We start from the raw sequence: 19,903 nt of genomic DNA on the forward strand, positions 1-19,903 counted from the left end.
GAGTTTGGAGCTATGCTTCATGATTGACTAGTGAGGACCCTCTAGTGCAATCCTCCATCCTCGCCTTTTTTTCGGAGCCCCATGAATTGCGTTTTCGTTCATGTATCCTCCACTCAAAGATTTTGGAGCTATGCTTCATGATTGACTTGTGAGGACCCTCTAGTGCAATCCTCCATCCTCGCCTTTTTTTTTCGAAGCCCCATGAATTGCGTTTTCATTCATGCATCCTCCACCCAATGAGTTTGGAGCTATGCTTCATCATTGACTAGTGAGGACCTTCTAGTGCAACCCTCCATCCTCGCGTTTTTTTTCGGAGCCCCATGAATTTCTTTTTTGTTCATGCATCCTCTACCCAAAGAGTTTGGAGCTTATCTTCATCATTGACTAGTGAGGACCCTCTAGTGCAATCCTCCATCGTCGCCTTTTTTTTTCGGAGCCCCATGAATTGCGTTTTCGTTCATGCATCCTCCACCCAATGATTTTGGAGCTATGCTTCATGATTGACTAGTGAGGACCCTCTAGTGCAATCCTCCATCCTCGCATTTTTTTCGGAGCCCCATGAATTGCATTTTCGTTCATGCATCCTCCACCCAATGAGTTTGGAGCTATGCTTCATCATTGACTAGTGAGGACTTTCTAGTGCAACCCTCCATCCTCGCGTTTTTTTTTCGGAGCCCCATGAATTTCTTTTTCGTTCATGCATCCTCTACCCAAAGAGTTTGGAGCTATGCTTCATCATTGACTAGTTAGGACCCTCTAGTGCAATCCTCCATCCTCGCATGTTTTTTTTCGGAGCCCCATGAATTGCGTTTTCGTTCATGCATCCTCCACCCAATGATTTTGGAGCTATGCTTCATGATTGACTAGTGAGGACCCTCTAGTGCAATCCTCCATCCTCGCCTTTTTTTCGGAGCCCCATGAATTGCATTTTCGTTCATGCATCCTCCACTCAAAGATTTTGGAGCTATGCTTCATGATTGACTTGTGAGGACCCTCTAGTGCAATCCTCCATCCTCGCCGTTTTTTTTTTCGGAGCCCCATGAATTGCGTTTTCGTTCATGCATCCTCCACCCAATGAGTTTGGAGCTATGCTTCATAATTGACTAGTGAGGACCCTCTAGTGCAATCCTCCATCCTCGCCTTTTTTTCGGAGCCCCATGAATTGCGTTTTCGTTCATGCGTCCTCCACCCAATGAGTTTGGAGCTATGCTTCATGATTGACTAGTGAGGACCCTCTAGTGCAATCCTCCATCCTCGCCTTTTTTTCGGAGCCCCATGAATTGCGTTTTCGTTCATGCGTCCTCCACCCAATGAGTTTGGAGCTATGCTTCATGATTGACTAGTGAGGACCCTCTAGTGCAATCCTCCATCCTCGCCTTTTTTTCGGAGCCCCATGAATTGCGTTTTCGTTCATGCGTCCTCCACCCAATGAGTTTGGAGCTATGCTTCATGATTGACTAGTGAGGACCCTCTAGTGAAATCCTCCATCCTCGCCTTTTTTTCGGAGCCCCATGAATTTTGTTTCCGTTCATGCATCCTCCACCCAAAGAGCTTGGAGTTATGCTTCAGGATTGACTAGTGAGCACCCTCTAGTGCGATCCTCCACCCTCGCCTTTTTTTCGGAGCCCTATGAATTGCGTTTTCGTTCATGCATCCTCCACCCAAAGAGTTTGGAGCTATGCTTCATCATTGACTAGTGAGGACCCTCTAGTGCAATCCTCCATCCTCGCCTTTTTTTCGGAGCCCCATGAATTGCGTTTTCGTTCATGCATCCTCCACCCAAAGAGTTTGGAGCTTTGCTTCACGATTGACTACTGAGGACCCTCTAGTGTAATCCTCCACCCTCGCCTTTTTTTCGGAGCCTCATGAATTGCGTTTTCGTACATGCATCCTCCACCCAAAGAGTTTGGAGCTATGCTTCATGATTGACTAGTGAGGACCCTCTAGTGCAACCCTCCATCCTCGCCTTTTTTTTCGGAGCCCCATGAATTTCTTTTTCGTTCATGCATCCTCCACCCAAAGAGTTTGGAGCTATGCTTCATCATTGACTAGTGAGGACCCTCTAGTGCAATCCTCCATCCTCGCCTTTTTTTTGGAGCCCCATGAATTGCGTTTTCGTTCATGCATCCTCCATCCAAAGAGTTTGGAGTTATGCTTCATCATTGACTTGTGAGAACCTTCTAGTACAATCCTCCATTCTCGCCTTTTTTTCGTAGCTCTATGAATTGCGTTTTCGTTCATGCATCCTCCACCCAAAGAGTTAGGAGCTATGCTTCATCATTGACTAGTGAGGACCCTCTAGTGCAATCCTCCATCCTCGCCTTTTTTTCGGAGCCCCATGAATTGCGTTTTCGTTCATGCATCCTCCACTCAAAGAGTTTGGAGCTATGCTTCATGATTGACTTGTGAGGACCCTCATATGTGAAGTGCCAAGACAAGCCAGAAATCAAAAGGAAGCAGGCTTAAGCGATCCGTGAAATTCTATAATGTGGCGGAAACCAAAAGGAGGTGTTTTTGTGCAATCCGTGAGTTTCCGTAACTTCTTCGAAAGCTAAAAAAGAGTTAATAAGTGATCCGTGAGGATTCGTAACCTTACGGAACGAAAATTGGTGTCGTTACGAAATTCGTAAAGTTTCGTAACGTTACGGAAAAAGAATTACCAAAAAAGGTAGAAGGGGGTGCATTTAGTAAAAAGGGGGGTACAAATAGAAATCAGGCTCACTTGGGCCTTCCAGTTTCTTCCACCAGAAGGCGGTTGATTCTGGGGGAAGCAACCTTGCTCGTCTGGGCGAGCTGGGTGGCAAGCTCCTCCCCTATTTTCCTATAAATAGGGGAAGGAGTGAAGAGGAAAGGGGTTCAGCCTTCTTGGCACTTCTTATTCTCTCGAAATTGCTGAGGAGAATTGTTTCCGTGAAGAAAATCCAAGCCGAGGTGCTTCCATAACGTTTTTGTGAGTAATTACGCGAAGATTTTCAACCGTTCTTCGACATTCATCGTTCGTTCTTCGTTTTCTTCTGTGCTCAACTGGTAAGTACCTCAAACCGAACTTTTCAATTCATTCTATGTACCCGTGGTGGTCCACATTTTGTTTCATGTATTTTTATTCTCGTTTTCATTTACTTTCCGTACTCCCTTTTGACGTGCTTCAGTCATTTATTTAAGTCATTTATCGCCTAATCAAAAAATAAAATAAATTTCCACCGATCATTTGATTTGTAATATCCGTTAATTTTTGTCAAAATAAATCCCGACCGTTCGATCGTGCCATAACCACGTTGGAAAAAAAAAGGTAAAATAATAATATAATAATAAAAAAATACCTTTTAGTAAAATAAAACGAAAAATCAATCGGACGTTCTCTCTTTGGAATTTCTCATTCTTAATCGAATTGACTAATAACTAAAGTGAAACTAAGGCTAAAATCAACTCGCCTAGTCAAGCTCGTCCACAAAAAAGGTCACTAAATGGGGTTTGAAAGTTTATCATTTCAGTTTTCCTTATCAAGTAAATGGATCATTTTTAAGGTCCAACGCCTTAAAATGATCACTTTTCAAGTAAAAAGAATCACTTGATTCACTCTTAAGAAAGAACTACGCAGGTCTGATTTCCTCTTCGATGGAGGGTACGTAGGAGCAAAAGTCCCGCTTTTGTCGACCTCAAAAAATAAAAAGAAATAAAAGTTAAGATAACACAATTTCACAATTCTAAAAAATAGGCTGTTGTCCTTTGAGACAAACGTGAGAGGTGCTAATACCTTCCTCAAACATAAATACAACTCCCGAACTTAGAATTTTCATTTTGACCGGTTTCCTTCGGTTTTTCTGACGTTTTCCACAAATAAACGTTGGTGGCGACTCTGCGCATCTTTCCTCCTTTGGAAAGCGCACCCGTGAGCCTCGCCTCGCTCGCCCGCAAAAGGGCATGTTGCGACAAGGGGCATCGTGCATGAACCTCAAGTGAACTTAGGGGCAGATTAGAAGTTCTCACCTAATAGGTTCCCAACTACAAGGTCATGGCGAAAGATAACAATTGGTACCTCAAAGCCTCACACTGGGGCAATGAAGGGCATCGTGCATGAACCTCAGGTGAACATAGGGGCAGATCAAAAGGTATCACCCGTCGATGTTTTTAAACAAGAAGGAGGGGGAACCCTGGAATTTCAATGGATTGATTAAACATCGAACGACTTCATTGTCATCCCTCCAAAATGGTCAAATGACTAAATCAACAGAACACACACTCTTTCAAAATTATCACCGGAGAGATTTGCAAAAGATAGGATAAGGTTGCATGAATTATCACCTCTTCCAAAATGACAGTCAATCTGTGTTTTCCAAAAAACTTAAATCAAAATCACAAAATAGGAAAAGAATGTCATGAACATTGTACAAACTTTCCATTACATTGCATTGTTGCATATGAAGTCTGCATTTACCAAATTTCACGACAAAGGTTGCATGCATCTGCATCCCTAAAAATCATGTTAACTGCATAGATTTCCTACATCTAATGTCCAGTCTTTTGAATTTGGGATGACTGGCCCTCTCGATGAGTCGATCTCTTGCTTTCTCATAAGGGTGGACCTTTGGGTACTAGTACCTATCGCCTTTAGAGGACTACACGTCCTCGCCTTCAAAGGGTGACACGCCCTCGCCTTCACAGGGCTACGCGTCCTCACCTTCAGAGGGCTACATGCACGCCCTCAATGGACTACGCGTCCTCACCTTCAGAGGGCTGCACGTCCTCGCCATCAGAGGACTACACCTCCTTGCCATCAATGGGCTGCACGCCCTCGCCTTCAGAGGACTACGCGTCCTCACCTTCAGAGGGCTACATGCCCTCGCCTTCAGAGGGCTACACACCCTTACCTTCAGAGGACTACACGTCCTCACCTTTAGAGGACTACACGTCCTTGCCATCAGAGGACTACATGTCCTCACCTTCAGAGGGCTACACGCCCTCACCTTCAGAGGACTACACGTCCTCACCTTCAGAGGGTTGCACGCCCTCGCCTTCAGAGGGCTACACGCCCTTTCCTTCAGAGGACTATATGTCCTCGCCTTCAGAGAGCTGCATGCCCTCACCTTCAGAGGGTTGCACGTCCTCGCCTTTAGAGGGCTACGCATCCTCACTTTCAGAGGGCTCCACATCTGCGCCTTAAGAGAATTTAAGGTCCTTTGCCCTTAAATGCTTAACCGAGACTTGCGCTCCCGGTTATGGGGCCAGTAGTTTCCTTTTATTAGTTCCTGGGCCACCCCCTGATATTGGAGGCCGACCAACTGTGCGAGCACAACCAGAGAGGGAGGCTATCACGCAGCTACTATGCATACCAGGGCAAGATTTCACCCGTGCCGCTGCAAAGAGACGAGTGCGGATCATTCGCGCCAACATGACCACTCTTACATAGATATAGATGACGTTGCTACTTGGCAACATTCTGCCCAGCGACCGCAATGCTGATCTTCCCCTGTGGAAGTATCAGTTGGTCTGTTTCGTTTCGATATAGGTAAGTATGCATATGTCCAACCGATTTCTTATGCCATCTATTATTTGTAGGGATCGCGCCCGCAAGACACCCAGTGGACCCGAAGAAGTCCAACAGGGCCCTGGGGTTTCCAACTCTAGTTACGGGCCTATGTCGGTCCTACAGTGTGCTCGTTCCCCCCAGCAAGGTCACGCCATCATGTCATAGGTAAGTATGCACCTCCCCCAACTGATTTATGATGTCATCTATTGTTTGCAGGGATTGTGCCTGCAAGACACAAAGTGGACCCGAAGAAGGCCAACAGGGACTTGGAGTTGTCAGCTCTAATTATGGGCCTCTGTCAGTTCTACGGGGTGCCTGTTGCCCCCAGCAAGGTCATCAGGCCCCCTACTAATCGAGCTTTCATCAAGAAGTACTGTGCCCCTAGGCAGGCGCAGAGGGAAACACCCCAGCAGCCTGGGGATGGCCGGCAGTGGGCAACAGACGCACCGCCACCACCTCTAGAGTTCACCTCAGCTCATCCACAAAAAGGTTAGAGTGTTGCCTACGACACATGGCTGACCAATAAGCGACCAAGTCCAAAGCCAAAGGTAAGCAAAGTACTAGGTCCGTGACCAACAAGTCTTAAGGCGTCCAGCTCAAGATGTTAAAGATGCACTACTAGGAGGCAACCTAGTAACTTTTAAGATTCTGCTTGTTATTTGATCACCTTTTGTTTCTCAAGTCATAGTAGGACACACCTAGTTGCTAATGATCCTAGGAATTTAAATAAAACAAGCACAAGCTCGGAAGGTAGTCATACCTCACAAAATATATATATGTTAAGGTAGCAAGATACCTTGGATATGCATGTATATTGCAAAAATGCCTCACAAAATGTATATATGTATGTTTAGGTAGCAAGATACCTTGGATATGCATGTATATAGCAAAAATACCTCACAAAAATATACACATGTTTAGGTAGCAAAATACCTCATGAAAAAAAAAACAAACAAGAACAAAAAATATATCTTTCAGTTGAAAAGCCAACATGCTTTTGAGAAGAGATAACTTCCAGTTTTTATTTGAAGGAAAAAATTCGCTGATCATAACCAATTTTTGAAAGAAAATGTGCGTAATACACTTGAAGGGTGAATGCTGTGAAAATTTTCCCGAACACGCAAAATGGACTCGGATGAATGCATGAATTGATAAAAGAACATATTTTGGAAACACTGGGTTGACTTAAATAGGGAAAATGAATCTTGAGCCCTAGTGTCACATGACCATAAAAACTTGATGCTTGAGTGTCCACATGAGTGCATGCATGACCAGTTTTGCGTAAAATTTCCGAATCATCATTGTTGCATGTGTGTCATGGAAATAATGTAGGACATCCCCTTTATCCCCGAACCGCTGGCCAAACCCTGACATATATCATGACCAGCCGTTCTACAAGCCTTGAGCCAAAATCCCAACTTATCATGAACCTTGAGCCAGTGCTTACTTCGTTATTGTCGATAATGTTTGTTGAAATTCCGGAACCGTGTAGAGTTTTCATTTTGGAACGTCGTCCTAAAAATAAAATGAACAAAAATCATGATAATGCCAAGAATAGAAAAAAACAAAGAGGCATTGTTAGCAAATGTCATGTCTATATATAAAGAAAAGAAAAGAGTTTTTTATATGTAAAAGAAAGAAAATGTATGGAAATATTTTGTGTGTGTGTAAATAATGTGTGAAAAGAAATTCTTGTGTGTGAGCAACGAGTGTATATAAAGAAATTTTTGTATAAACCACGAGTGTATGTTGAAAAAACGAAAAAGAAGTCTTTGAACAGGAATAAAGTTGTTATATAGACCGTGTTGATATAAAGAGAAAGAGTTTTTGATACGTGTGTATACAGAGAAAGTTTGTCGTGTATAGGAATGTAGGTGTACAAAGAAAAGCTTTTCTCATAGATGGCGATGGATGTATAGTTTTTGCAAACATAAAAAAAATGAAAGAAAAAGAAAAAGAAAGAAAGACCTCGAAGGTCGGCATGTTATGGTCATAGGAAGCATAAATCATTCATAGAGAGCAAACATATCTTTTGGAAACAAGAAACTGACGCTAAGAGTTTATTTTCCAGAATAACTGAGATAAGAATGGATGGATTCGTTGAACCGATGAAAGAACATAATTTGGAAATATTGGGTCTACTTGTGTAAATCCCAAGCCTTAGTATCACAATCCCAAGCCTTAGAAGGATTCCCGATCGAAGATCGGAAGAAAGTAAAAAGAAAAAGATCGAAGGAAAAATAGAATAATTCCTGATCAATACAGGAAACCAGGAAAGAGAACAGAAGACCTTCTGACCAGATAAATTTTCTGCAGGGTAAATGACTGTCGGCAAAGGAAAACCCATGTTTGAAGTAGTTCTTCCTTTGGGATTGCCATTCAAAGTCGCTCTCGACTGGCGATATCCCGCCCCACATAAACAAAGAGGAAAAGACCGAAACACCCAGCTTCCTCTCCAAAAACACTACCCTCGAGAAAATCCTATTGATCCGTGATCGTGCGTGTGATCTTTTGGTTCGATAGGAAATTATATGCAAAATAAAGTCAAGGTGCAGCTATGGTTTGGGATTAGGGTAAAACACTTTCCTGTGTGAGTTTTTATACACTATGAGTGATTTTATTCCCAGTTTCAGTTTGACCCGACGTTTCCCCCGAATGTTCATTTAAAAGCTAAATGTAGACATCCTGCCTTTCATTTTTGGTAACAAGGAAAATTACTTTTGGAATGGGTATATTGTTTCTCTATAATATGGTGCTCTCGTGAATGATTTATTTTTCCTCGCTAAACCATGTTTGCCTTTTCGATTAAAGAACCCGGTGGACCATTCGGTCCCACCAACGAATCTTATCCGAAGCCTCATGAATTGATTGTCATTCATGCATCCTCCACCATCGAGTCTGGAGCCCCACGAATTCATTGCCTAGCACTGTTCGTCTATCCTCCACCCTCAAATCTTATTCAGAGTCCCACGAATTGATTGCCTAGCATTGTTCGTCTATCCTCCACCCTCAAATCTTATTCGGAGTCCCATCAATTGATGCCTAGTGCTGTTCATGCGTCCTCCACCATCGAGTCGGGAGCCCCACGAATTGATTGCCTAGCGCTGTTCGTCTATCCTCCACCCTCAAATCTTATTCGGAGTCCCATGAATTGATTGCCTAGCACTGTTCATGCGTCCTCCACCATCGAGTCTGGAGCCCCACAAATTGATTGCCAAACGCTGTTCGTCTATCCTCCACCCTCAAATCTTATTCGGAGCCCCATGAATTGATTGTCAATGATGCATCCTCCACCATCAAGTCTGGAGCCCCATGAATTGATTGCCTAACATTGTTCGTCTATCCTCCACCCTCAAATCTTATTCGGAGTCCCATGAATTGATTGCCTAGTGTCATACCCTAATTTCATCCGGGGACCTTTGCTTGATGACATGCGACCTTTCTTTGGTCCTTGTGAGGTGCTTGGCACCCATCATTAGGCAATTTGTGAAATTCCAGGACATGCCGGAAAACCAAAAAAAATATTGATGCACAATCCGTAAGTTTCCGTGACACACCGGAAATCAAATGGAAGCATCGTTGCATAATTAAGTGAGATTCCGTAACATTCCGTAAGTCAAAAAGGGGATGATTATGTAATCCACAAGGTTCCGTAACATTACGGAAAGAAAACAAGTATCGTTATGAAATTCGTAAGTTTCCGTAACTTTACGAAAGAAGAATCACCAAAAAAAGCAGAGGGAGGTGTACTTAGTAAAAATGGGAGTGCAAATAGCACCCAGGCCCACTTGGGCCCTCCAGAATATTCCTCCAGAAGGCTGTTGCTTCTGGAGGAAGCAACTTGGCTCGCCTGGGCGAGCTGGGCGGCAACCACCTCCCCTATTTTGCTATAAATAGGGGAGGAAGTGAAGAAGAAAAGGGTTCAGCCCCTTAGGCACTTCTCTCTCTTTCGAATTTGCTTGGAAAAATTGTTTCCGTGAAGAAAATCTAAGCCGAGGCGCTTCCGAAATGTTTCCGTAACGTTTTCCATTAAGAATTTCGCAAAGGTTTCAACCGTTCTTCGACGTTCTTCATTCGTTCTTCATCGTTCTTCGATCTTCAACGGGTAAGTACCTCGAACCAAGCTTTTCGATTCATTCTATGTACCCATGGTGGTCCACATTGTGTTTCGTGTATCTTTATTCTCATTTCATTTACTTTTTATACCCCCTGTTGACGTGCTTAAGCCATTTTACTTAAGTCATTTCTCGCTTAACTTAAAAATAAAATAAATTTCCACCGAACGTTTGAATTGTATGATCCGTAAACTTTGGTTAAGATAAATTCCGACCATTCGGTCGTGCCGTAACCACGTTGAAAATCAAAAAAAGAGATAAAAAATAATATAATAATCAAAAAAACATCTTTTAGTAAAATAAAGCGGAAAATCAATTGGACATTTTCTCTTTGGGATTTCTCATTCTTAATTGAATTGACTAATAACTAAGGTGAAACTAAGGCTAAAATCAACTCGCCTAATCAAGCTCGTCCACAAAAATAAGTTTTTGAAGTTTGTCATTTCAATTTCTCACTAAGTAAAATGGATCATTTTCAAGGTCCAACGCCTTAAAATGATCACCTTTTAAGTAAAAAAGAATCACTTGATAAGAAAGAACTACGTAGGTCTGATTTCCTCATCGCAAATTGAGGAATACGTAGGAGCAAAGGGAAACACCCTTGTCGACCACAAAAAAGGAAAAATATAAAAAGGGTATAAAGGATATAAGGACATAAAAGGGAACGTAAAAATCAAAGTCATGTTTGCACATTCGATTAAAGGCTGCCGTCCCTTGGGACGGACGTGTGGGGTGCTAATACCTTCCCCGTGCGTAAATACAACTCCCGAACCTTTCACTTAAAAGTTCGTAGATCGCGTCTTTTCCGGTTTTTTCGACGTTTTCCTCAAATAAACGTTGGTGGCGACTCCGCGCGTATTCCTTTCGTGGAACACGCATCCCGCGAGTCTCGCGTCGCCCTCCCGCCGAAGGGTAGGTTGCGACAGTTGGCGACTCCACTGGGGACAGTTTTTAGAGAGTTAGGCCATTTAATTTTGTGCAATGTTTTACTATGACGTATCCCTTTGTTAGTTTCCCTTCATTATGTTCTTGTGTGTATAAGCTCTGTATTGCTTTTAGTGCGTTTTAAAATGTATGCATGAGGTAAATATTTATTCATTTGATGCACACAAACACCAACACTATTTGCACACACTGTGAGTGAAAAAGGACCCTATACCCGGGTTCGTGGGAACATAAGGAGTGGAGGTGAATCTGTGATCATGCTAGGTCTCCGACTTGCTTGATTACAGTGAACCCTCATCTAGAGCTTTTCTCTTTGAAAACTTATTGTTGCTAGTAGTCCCTACTGCTACAATATGTTCTTCAAAGAGGATAATACCTCTAGAAACCATCAAGAGAGATATGACTACCTTAGGGGGGTTATCGCTAAATGCCTAGTTATTTCTCTCCCTTATAGGTCCCTTAAATAGGGGCACGGAGCAAACACGCTGCGTGCCATTTTTCACACTGCCATGCATAAGTATCATATACCCTTTTGCTTATGATCAGTGAATATTGTCATACTATGTACATTCCCGCATTTGCGTCTTTGCATATGCATCACATATGGGTTCTGTCTTGATCCCCTCTGTAAACAAACCAACGGAGGGTCCGTGTCGCCTTCTTAAAAACGTACGTTGGGGCACTTTGCTACCCCTAGACGTTGTATCTATGAAGGAGAAAATTCCTCGGGCCCCTGCATTCCTAGGTTACATCTGTGTCATATGCATTCCTTCATGCATTCATCCATTCCATTCATGAGATATCGGAGTTTTGATTTGCACCAGCTTTTTGTCTCACTTTAGTAAGCATGGGGACAAATCAAACCGGCAAGAGGTTTTACCAAGTCAAGGTTAAAAACCTAGATACCACCAGCATCAAGGAATTAGGGCGGCTGATGGGACCTCTCCAAATGCAAGCCTTCCGCAAGACTTACGGAAAGATCTTATAGTTGACCTTAGCAGAGGTATCCATAGAAGCCATTGCATCACTCACCCAATACTACGACCAGCCTTTGAGATGCTTCACATTCGGAGACTTCCAATTAGTACCAACCATTGAAGAATTTGAGGAAATTCTAGGATGTCCTCTCGGGGGAAGAAAACCATATCTTTCATCCGGGTGTCTCCCCTCTTTGAGCAGAATTGCAACTGTGGTCAAGGATTCAGCAAGAAGTTTGGACCGCATAAAACAGACTCGGAACGGCATAGCGGGCCTACCACGGGGGTACCTAGAAGACAAGGCGAGGGGTATGGCCAATCAAGGAGATTGGGTCCCGTTTATGGATGTGTTAGCTTTGCTAATTTTTGGGAACGTCCTCTTTCCAAACGTGGATGGTTTGGTGGACCTAGCAGCAATCGACGCTTTCCTTGCATACCACCATAGCAAGGAAAGTCCGGTGGTAGCTGTCTTGGCAGATCTGTTTGACACATTTAACCGAATATGCGAAAAAAGTAGCGCACGGATCATCTGTTGCTTGCCCGCCCTCTATGTTTGGTTGGTTTCGCACTTGTTCCAACAAGACACAAGGCATCCATGTCCGCTCCTGAGCCATCGCTCGTGTACTGAAAAGAGGAGAATAGATTGGGACCAGCTTTTGGCTGGGATAGGAGGTAGAACAATCAGTTGGTTCCCCCGATGGAAGGAAGGAAAAGAAGGAGTCCTTTTCTCATGTGGAGGATACCCAAACATTCCGCTGGTAGGAACGAGGGGTTGTATTAACTACAAACCCGCGCTCGCTATAAGACAACTAGGGTACCCCATGAGGGGAGCCTCGACGGAAGAAAGCATGTCTCCTTTGCTTGTAAGGGATTTCGGCGCACAAAATTTCAAGGCTATACAAAGAATCCATAAGGCATGGGAAACCCCGTTAAGTAAAGATCAAGAGCTTAAGGGCATTCGTAATGGCATCATTGGTGGGTACCACGAATGGCTGAAAGTTCATATACGAGGTTTAGATTGGCTCACCAAGTTAAAAGTCATCAGCGAAGAGAGTTTTGAAGCACCGGAAGAGGACGAAGAAGTCCAAGCTCTCAAAAGCGAGTTAGGAAAGGCGAAACTTGCCAAGGAGAAGTTCAAGTTGGCCGCTACACACATTCGGAAGGAGTGTGCCGGGTTACGGGAAGAGAATGCAATTACCGCAAGAGACCAAGAGGGCTCGCAAGGAAGAGTATGGCCGGAATAAATTTTGCGGAGCTCTATGGGGTAGCAATAGTGAACTCAAGCTGCGAAGGGAAGAGAGGGACCAGTCGCGAGCACATAGCATGGTTCTGAAAGAGGAGTTAGTTGCTTGTTCAAGGTCCAAAAGAAGCTTGTCTCAGCGTTTATGCGAGACGGAGACCAACATGCTAGCTATCATCGCCAAGTACCAAGAAGAGTTAGGTCTAGCCACGGCCCACGAGCATAGAATCGCGGACGAGTATGCTCAAGTATATGCGGAAAAAGAGGCTAGAGGAAGGGTGATCGACTCTTTACACCAAGAGGCAACCATGTGGATGGATCGGTAGCTCTTACCTTGAACGGGAGTCAAGAACTTCCCCGCTTGTTAGCCAAGGCCAAGGCGATGGCAGACACCTACTCCGCCCCCGAATAGATTCATGGGCTTCTCGGCTATTGTCAGCATATGATAGACTTAATGGCCCACATAATTAGAAATCATTAGGAAACTTGTATGGTCTCTCAAACCTTGACTAGATACGACTTTCTTTTTGAAATAAAATGAGTTGGTCCCATGTTTCTACTCCAAAAAGCTTGTGCAAATCAAATCACTCCTACATTTCATCTCTAGCATGCATTTTTTCTTTACCCACTCCTCACGTTTGGTTTTTTAGGGAAAAACACCATAACTAAACGCGCCACAAGGCATCCCTATCGCACCAGATCCAAATCTAGAACGATGGGTGATCAAGAGGAGACACAGGAACAGATGAAAGCCGACATGTCGGCTCAGAAAGAACAAATGGCCTCCATGATGGAGGCCATGTTAAGTATGAAGCAGCTCATAGAGAAGAACGCGGCCACCGCTGCCGCTGTCAGTTCGGCTGCCGAAGCAGACCCGACTCTCTTGGCAACTGCGCACCATCCTCCTTCAAACATAGTAGGACGGGGAAGGGACACACTGGGGCACGATGGCAGCCCTCACCTGGGATACAACCGAGCGGCTTACCCTTATGGATTACCGCCCAACTACTCACCACCCGTCTTGCAAGAAGATGCGGGCCACATTGCTTCTCCCATCCTTGAAAGAGAGCCTCCTCAACAGCCCGACGAAGTCCACAAAGACCCTCAAGACTATGCTCGAAGGGATGTCGAGTTCTATCCCCCGATCCCCAAAGGGCCGACACCAGGCATGTTGCCTCAACCCAACATCGCGACACCACCAATAGTTTTGTCCACAGAAGGACTGCCCCCAGCAACTGAAGAAAGGAGGAAGCTCGATCTCCTTGAGGAAAGATTGAGGGCCGTGGAAGGATTTGGGGACTATCCGTTCGCAAACATGATGGATCTTTGCTTAGTACCTGATGTTGTTATTCCCCCGAAGTTCAAAGTGCCGGACTTCGACAAGTATAAAGGGACGACTTGTCCCAAAAACCACCTCAAGATGTACTGCCGTAAGATGGGCGCCCACTCTAAGGATGAGAAGCTATTAATACACTTCTTTCAAGATAGCTTGGCCGGAGCCGCGGTAGTGTGGTACACTAATTTGGAAGCTTCCCGTATCCGTACTTGGAAGGATCTGATTACTGCCTTCCTAAGGCAGTATCAGTACAATTCTGATATGGCTCCCGACCGCACTCAACTACAGAATATGTTCAAGAAAGAGGGTGAAACCTTTAAAGAATATGCGCAGCGGTGGAGGGATTTGGCGGCACAAGTAGCTCCTCCCATGGTTGAGAGAGAGATGATCACCATGATGGTAGACACTCTACCAATGTTCTACTATGAGAAGCTAGTAGGTTACATGTCGTCCAGCTTTGCGGATCTAGTATTTGCCGGGGAAAGAATCGAGGTAGGATTGAAAAGAGGAAAGTTTGATTACGTTTCCTCCACAAATGCGAATGCCAAAAGAATCGGGGCAACAGGGGCAAAAAGGAAGGAAGGAGATGCCCATGCCGTCTCTTCAACACCCGCGTGGGTCAAACCCCAGCAAACGCCTCATGGTACCCATCAGTACGCGCAACATCACCCGAGCTTCTCAGCTCATACCGGGAACGCCTCTAGTTCAACACCCGTGCAGCCTAAGGCACCCACCCAGAGGGAAGCTCCCCAAATTCCAACTCCGAACACGACTCGACCGGTCGGTAATTCCAACACGACAAGGAACTTCCCTCCGAGGCCATTTCCGGAATTCACCCCACTCCCAATGACGTATGAAGATCTTTTGCCATCCCTCATCGCCAATCATTTGGCCGTGGTAACTCCCGGAAGGGTCCTCGAACCCCCTTTCCCGAAGTGGTATGACCCTAACGCAACCTGCAAGTACCATGGGGGTGTCCCGGGGCATTCTGTTGAAAAATGCTTGGCCCTTAAATACAAGGTCCAACATTTAATGGATGCTGGATGGCTGACTTTCCAAGAGGATCGGCCCAATGTGAGAACCAACCCGCTCGCCAATCATGGAGGGGGAGCGGTTAATGCCGTTGAGTCCGATAGGCCACACAGGTCTAAACCTTTAAGGGATGTGGCAACCCCTAGGAGGTTTATCTTTGAGGCCCTACAAAAAGGAGGTGTGATTCCCCATAGTGGGTGTAAGGAGGATTCCTGTTTGCTACATTCCGGCGAGCTGCATGACATGGAGACGTGTTTGGGAGTAGAGGAGTTGTTACAGCGGATGATAGATCAAGGTCGACTGGAAGTCGGCAGTGAAGGAAAAGAAGAGCAGCATATATGCATGCAGCCCACGGATGGGAGCAGTGTTGCGAAGCCCAAACCCTTGGTGATATACTTCACCAAAAGCGCAGCTTCGCAAAAGCCCGGACACCCCTTAGTAGCCAAACCTGTTCCTTTCCCATACCAAAGTAGCCACGCAGTACCATGGAGATATACACCTCCGAGGGAGAAGGAAGAAGAAGCCACCGACGTCAGCTCGTTGTCAGCTAAAGTAACAAATATCACGGGACTGAGTGGTGTGACCCGTAGTGGTCGTGTGTTCGCGCCTCCGGACCTACCAATCCAACCTGCGGACGTCAAGGGAAAAGGAAAAGTGGTGGGGGAACAAGATGGCGAAGCACCCCACGCTTCGAATAAAGATATTCCGGCAAAGGGCCTCCCGGAGAAAAAGGATGGTAAAAAGGAGGTGTCGCTAGAGGAAGCCAGCGAGTTCCACCGGATAATTCAGCAGAGCGAATTCAAGGTTATTGAACAGCTCAACAAAACCCCGGCCAGGGTCTCGCTGTTGGAGTTAATTATGAGCTCTGAGCCTCATCGGGCTCTGCTAGTAATAGTTCTGAACGAGGCCCATGTGGCCCAAGATATCTCGGTAGAAGGTTTCGGAGGGCTGGTCAACAATATCACTGCCAACAACTATCTTGCCTTCGCCGAAGAAGAAATCCCTGCCGAGGGGAGAGGGCATAATAAGGCTTTACACGTATCAGTCAAGTGTATGGACCATATCGTAGCCAAGGTGCTCATCGATAATGGTTCCAGTTTAAACGTGATGCCTAAGAGCACTTTGGAGAAATTACCATTCAATGCTTCCCACTTAAAGCCGAGTTCAATGGTGGTTCGTGCCTTCGACGGCACTCGCCGAGAGGTTAGGGGAGAGATCGATCTCCCAGTACAAATAGACCCTCACACCTGTCAAGTCACCTTCCAAATAATGGATATTAACCCCCCTTACAGCTGTCTGTTGGGGCGCTCGTGGATCCACTCAGTGGGAGTTGTGCCCTCTACACTCCACCAAAAGTTGAAATTCGTAGTGGAGGGGCACTTGGTCATCGTGTCAGGCGAGGAAGACATCTTGGTAAGCTGCCCATCCTCTAGGCCTTATGTGGAAGCCGCAGAAGAATCGTTAGAAACCGCTTTCCAGTCTTTTGAGGTGGTCAGCATTTCCTCCGTGGACTCCTTCTCTGGGCAGCCTTGTCTGTCCGATGCAGCAGTAATGATGGCCCGAGTTATGTTGGGGAACGGTTATGAACCCGGAATGGGTTTAGGCAAAGACAACGGCGGCATAACTAGCCTGATAAATGCCCAAGGAAATCGTGGGAAGTATGGTTTAGGCTATAAGCCCACTCAGGCGGACATGAAAAGAAGCATCGCGGGAAGGAAGAGCAGTGGTCAAAGCTCGCGTTGGAGACAAGAAAGTGAAGGAAGCCCGCCCTGCCACATAAGTAGAAGCTTTATAAGCGTGGGTCTGGGAGACAAAGGTCAAGTGGTCGCGATATACGAAGATGATGTTCCGAGTACATTAGATTCGGTACGACCATGCCCTCCTGATTTCCAGCTGGGAAATTGGCAAGTGGAGGAACGCCCCGACATTTACGCAACGAGCATAATGTAAACCTTTACGGTTTTAAAAGCTCTATAGTTGGGCCTAGGCTTTAGAGTTTTTCCTTTTGTTAAGGCTTTGTGTCTTTTGTTGTTGATTTTATAATACAAGGATCTTTCTTCATCTGTTCCTACGTCTCTACCCATTCTCATTCATTTGCATGTTTACTTCTTTTTCTGAAACGGCAGATCCGATGACGAGTCCCCCGAAGGTACTTATACCTGGGACCCGCCTATCGACTTCGAGCAAGAAATGAATCAAACGGAAGATGAAGGAAACGATGATGTGGGACTTCCCCCAGAATTAGAAAGAATGGTCGCCCATGAGGACCAAGAAATGGGGCCTCATCAAGAAGAAACAGAGCTGGTAGACTTAGGAATTGGCAGTGGAAAAAGGGAAGTAAAGATAGGTACAGGTATTACCGCACCTATCCGTAAAGAATTAATAATCCTACTAAAAGACTACCAAGACATCTTTGCTTGGTCATACCAAGATATGCCCGGTTTGAGTTCTGACATTGTACAGCACCGATTACCTCTAAATCCCGAGTGTTCCCTGGTAAAACAGAAACTGAGAAGGATGAAGCCCGAAACATCCTTGAAGATAAAAGAAGAAGTGAAGAAGCAATTTGACGCTGGATTTCTGGCCGTCGCTCGGTATCCAGAATGGGTTGCCAACATCGTACCGGTTCCTAAGAAAGATGGGAAAGTACGAATGTGTGTGGATTATCGGGACCTGAATCGGGCCAGTCCCAAGGACAATTTTCCTTTACCACACATCGATATCCTCGTAGATAACACGGCCAATTTCGCTTTATTTTCCTTCATGGACGGTTTCTCTGGTTACAATCAGATAAAGATGGCGCCCGAGGATATGGAAAAGACTACTTTCGTCACCCTATGGGGGACGTTCTGTTACAAGGTGATGTCCTTTGGACTCAAGAATGCCGGGGCAACTTATCAACGGGCCATGGTAGCTTTGTTCCATGATATGATGCATCAAGAGATCGAGGTCTATGTGGACGACATAATTGCTAAATCTAAATCCGAGGAAGAACACCTTGTCAACCTGCGGAAGTTGTTCGAAAGGCTTAAGAAATATCAATTAAGGTTGAACCCCGCTAAGTGTACCTTTGGGGTCAAATCAGGGAAATTGCTTGGTTTCGTTGTAAGCCAGAAAGGGATAGAGGTAGACCCCGAAAAGGTGAAGGCTATCCTTGAGATGCCAGAACCCCGTACAGAGAGGCAAGTCCGAGGTTTCCTGGGACGCTTGAATTATATTGCCAGATTCATATCGCAGCTCACCGCCATTTGTGAGCCGTTGTTCAAACTCTTACGCAAAAACCAAACTGATCGCTGGAATGAGGATTGCCAAGAAGCTTTTGGAAGGATCAAAAAGTGCCTTATGAATCCTCCGGTGCTTATGCCACCAGTACCTGGAAGCCCTCTCATTTTGTACATGACAATCTTGGACGAGTCAATGGGGTGTATGCTGGGGCAACATGACGAATCCGGGAAGAAAGAGCGCGCTGTTTACTACCTAAGTAAGAAGTTCACGACCTGTGAGATGAATTACTCCTTGCTCGAAAGAACGTGTTGTGCTTTAGTATGGGCATCCCATCGCCTAAGGTAGTACATGCTGAGCCATACTACCTGGTTGATATCCAAAATGGACCCAGTTAAGTACATCTTTGAAAAGCCATCTCTCACGGGACGAATCGCCCGGTGGCAAGTCCTGCTATCCGAGTTTGATATAGTCTACGTCACCCAAAAGGCGATAAAAGGAAGCGCCTTAGCAGATTATTTGGCTCAACAGCCTCTTAACGACTACCAGCCCATGCATCCTGAATTCCCGGATGAGGACATCATGGCCTTGTTTGAGGAAAAATTGGACGAAGATCGGGACAAATGGACCGTATGGTTTGACGGAGCGTCAAACATTCTAGGTCATGGCGTTGGGGCAGTGTTGGTCTCTCCAGACAATCAATGTGTACCTTTCACAGCCAGGCTAGGATTCGACTGCACCAACAACATGGCCGAATATGAAGCATGTGCCCTAGCCGTCCAGGCAACAATTGACTCCAATGTCAAACTACTCAAGGTGTACGGCGACTCAGCGTTGGTAATCCATCAGCTGAAAGGGGAATGGGAAACTAGAGATCCCAAGTTGATACCCTACAAAGCCTATATCAAGGAATTGGCTAAGACCTTCGATGAGATCTCCTTCCATCATGTTCCCCGTGAGGAAAATCAAATGGCGGATGCACTTGCTACGTTGGCGTCTATGTTCCAGCTAACACCGCACGGGGATCTACCCTACATTGAATTTTGGTGTCGTGGCAAACCCGCACATTGTTGCCAAGTGGAAGAGGAACGGGACGGAAAGCCTTGGTATTTCGACATCAAGCGATATGTCGTAAGCAAAGAATACCCGCCAGAGATTGCCGACAATGATAAAAGGACATTGAGAAGGTTGGCAACCGGTTTCTTCATGAGCGGAAGCATACTGTATAAGAGAAATCACGACATGACACTCCTGCGGTGTGTGGATGCCAGGGAGGCAAATCACATGATCGAGGAAGTCCATGAGGGCTCGTTTGGAACACACGCCAACGGGCATGCTATGGCCAGGAAAATCCTAAGAGCAGGTTATTACTGGCTTACCATGGAAAGTGATTGTTATGTCCATGTGAGGAAATGCCATAAATGTCAAGCATTCGCAGATAATGTCAATGCTCCACCACATCCTCTGAATGTCATGTCCGCCCCTTGGCCTTTCTCCATGTGGGGAATA

The sequence above is a fragment of the Glycine soja genome, chromosome 7, assembly GCF_004193775.1.
Source record: "Glycine soja cultivar W05 chromosome 7, ASM419377v2, whole genome shotgun sequence".
Lineage (NCBI taxonomy): Eukaryota > Viridiplantae > Streptophyta > Magnoliopsida > Fabales > Fabaceae > Glycine > Glycine soja.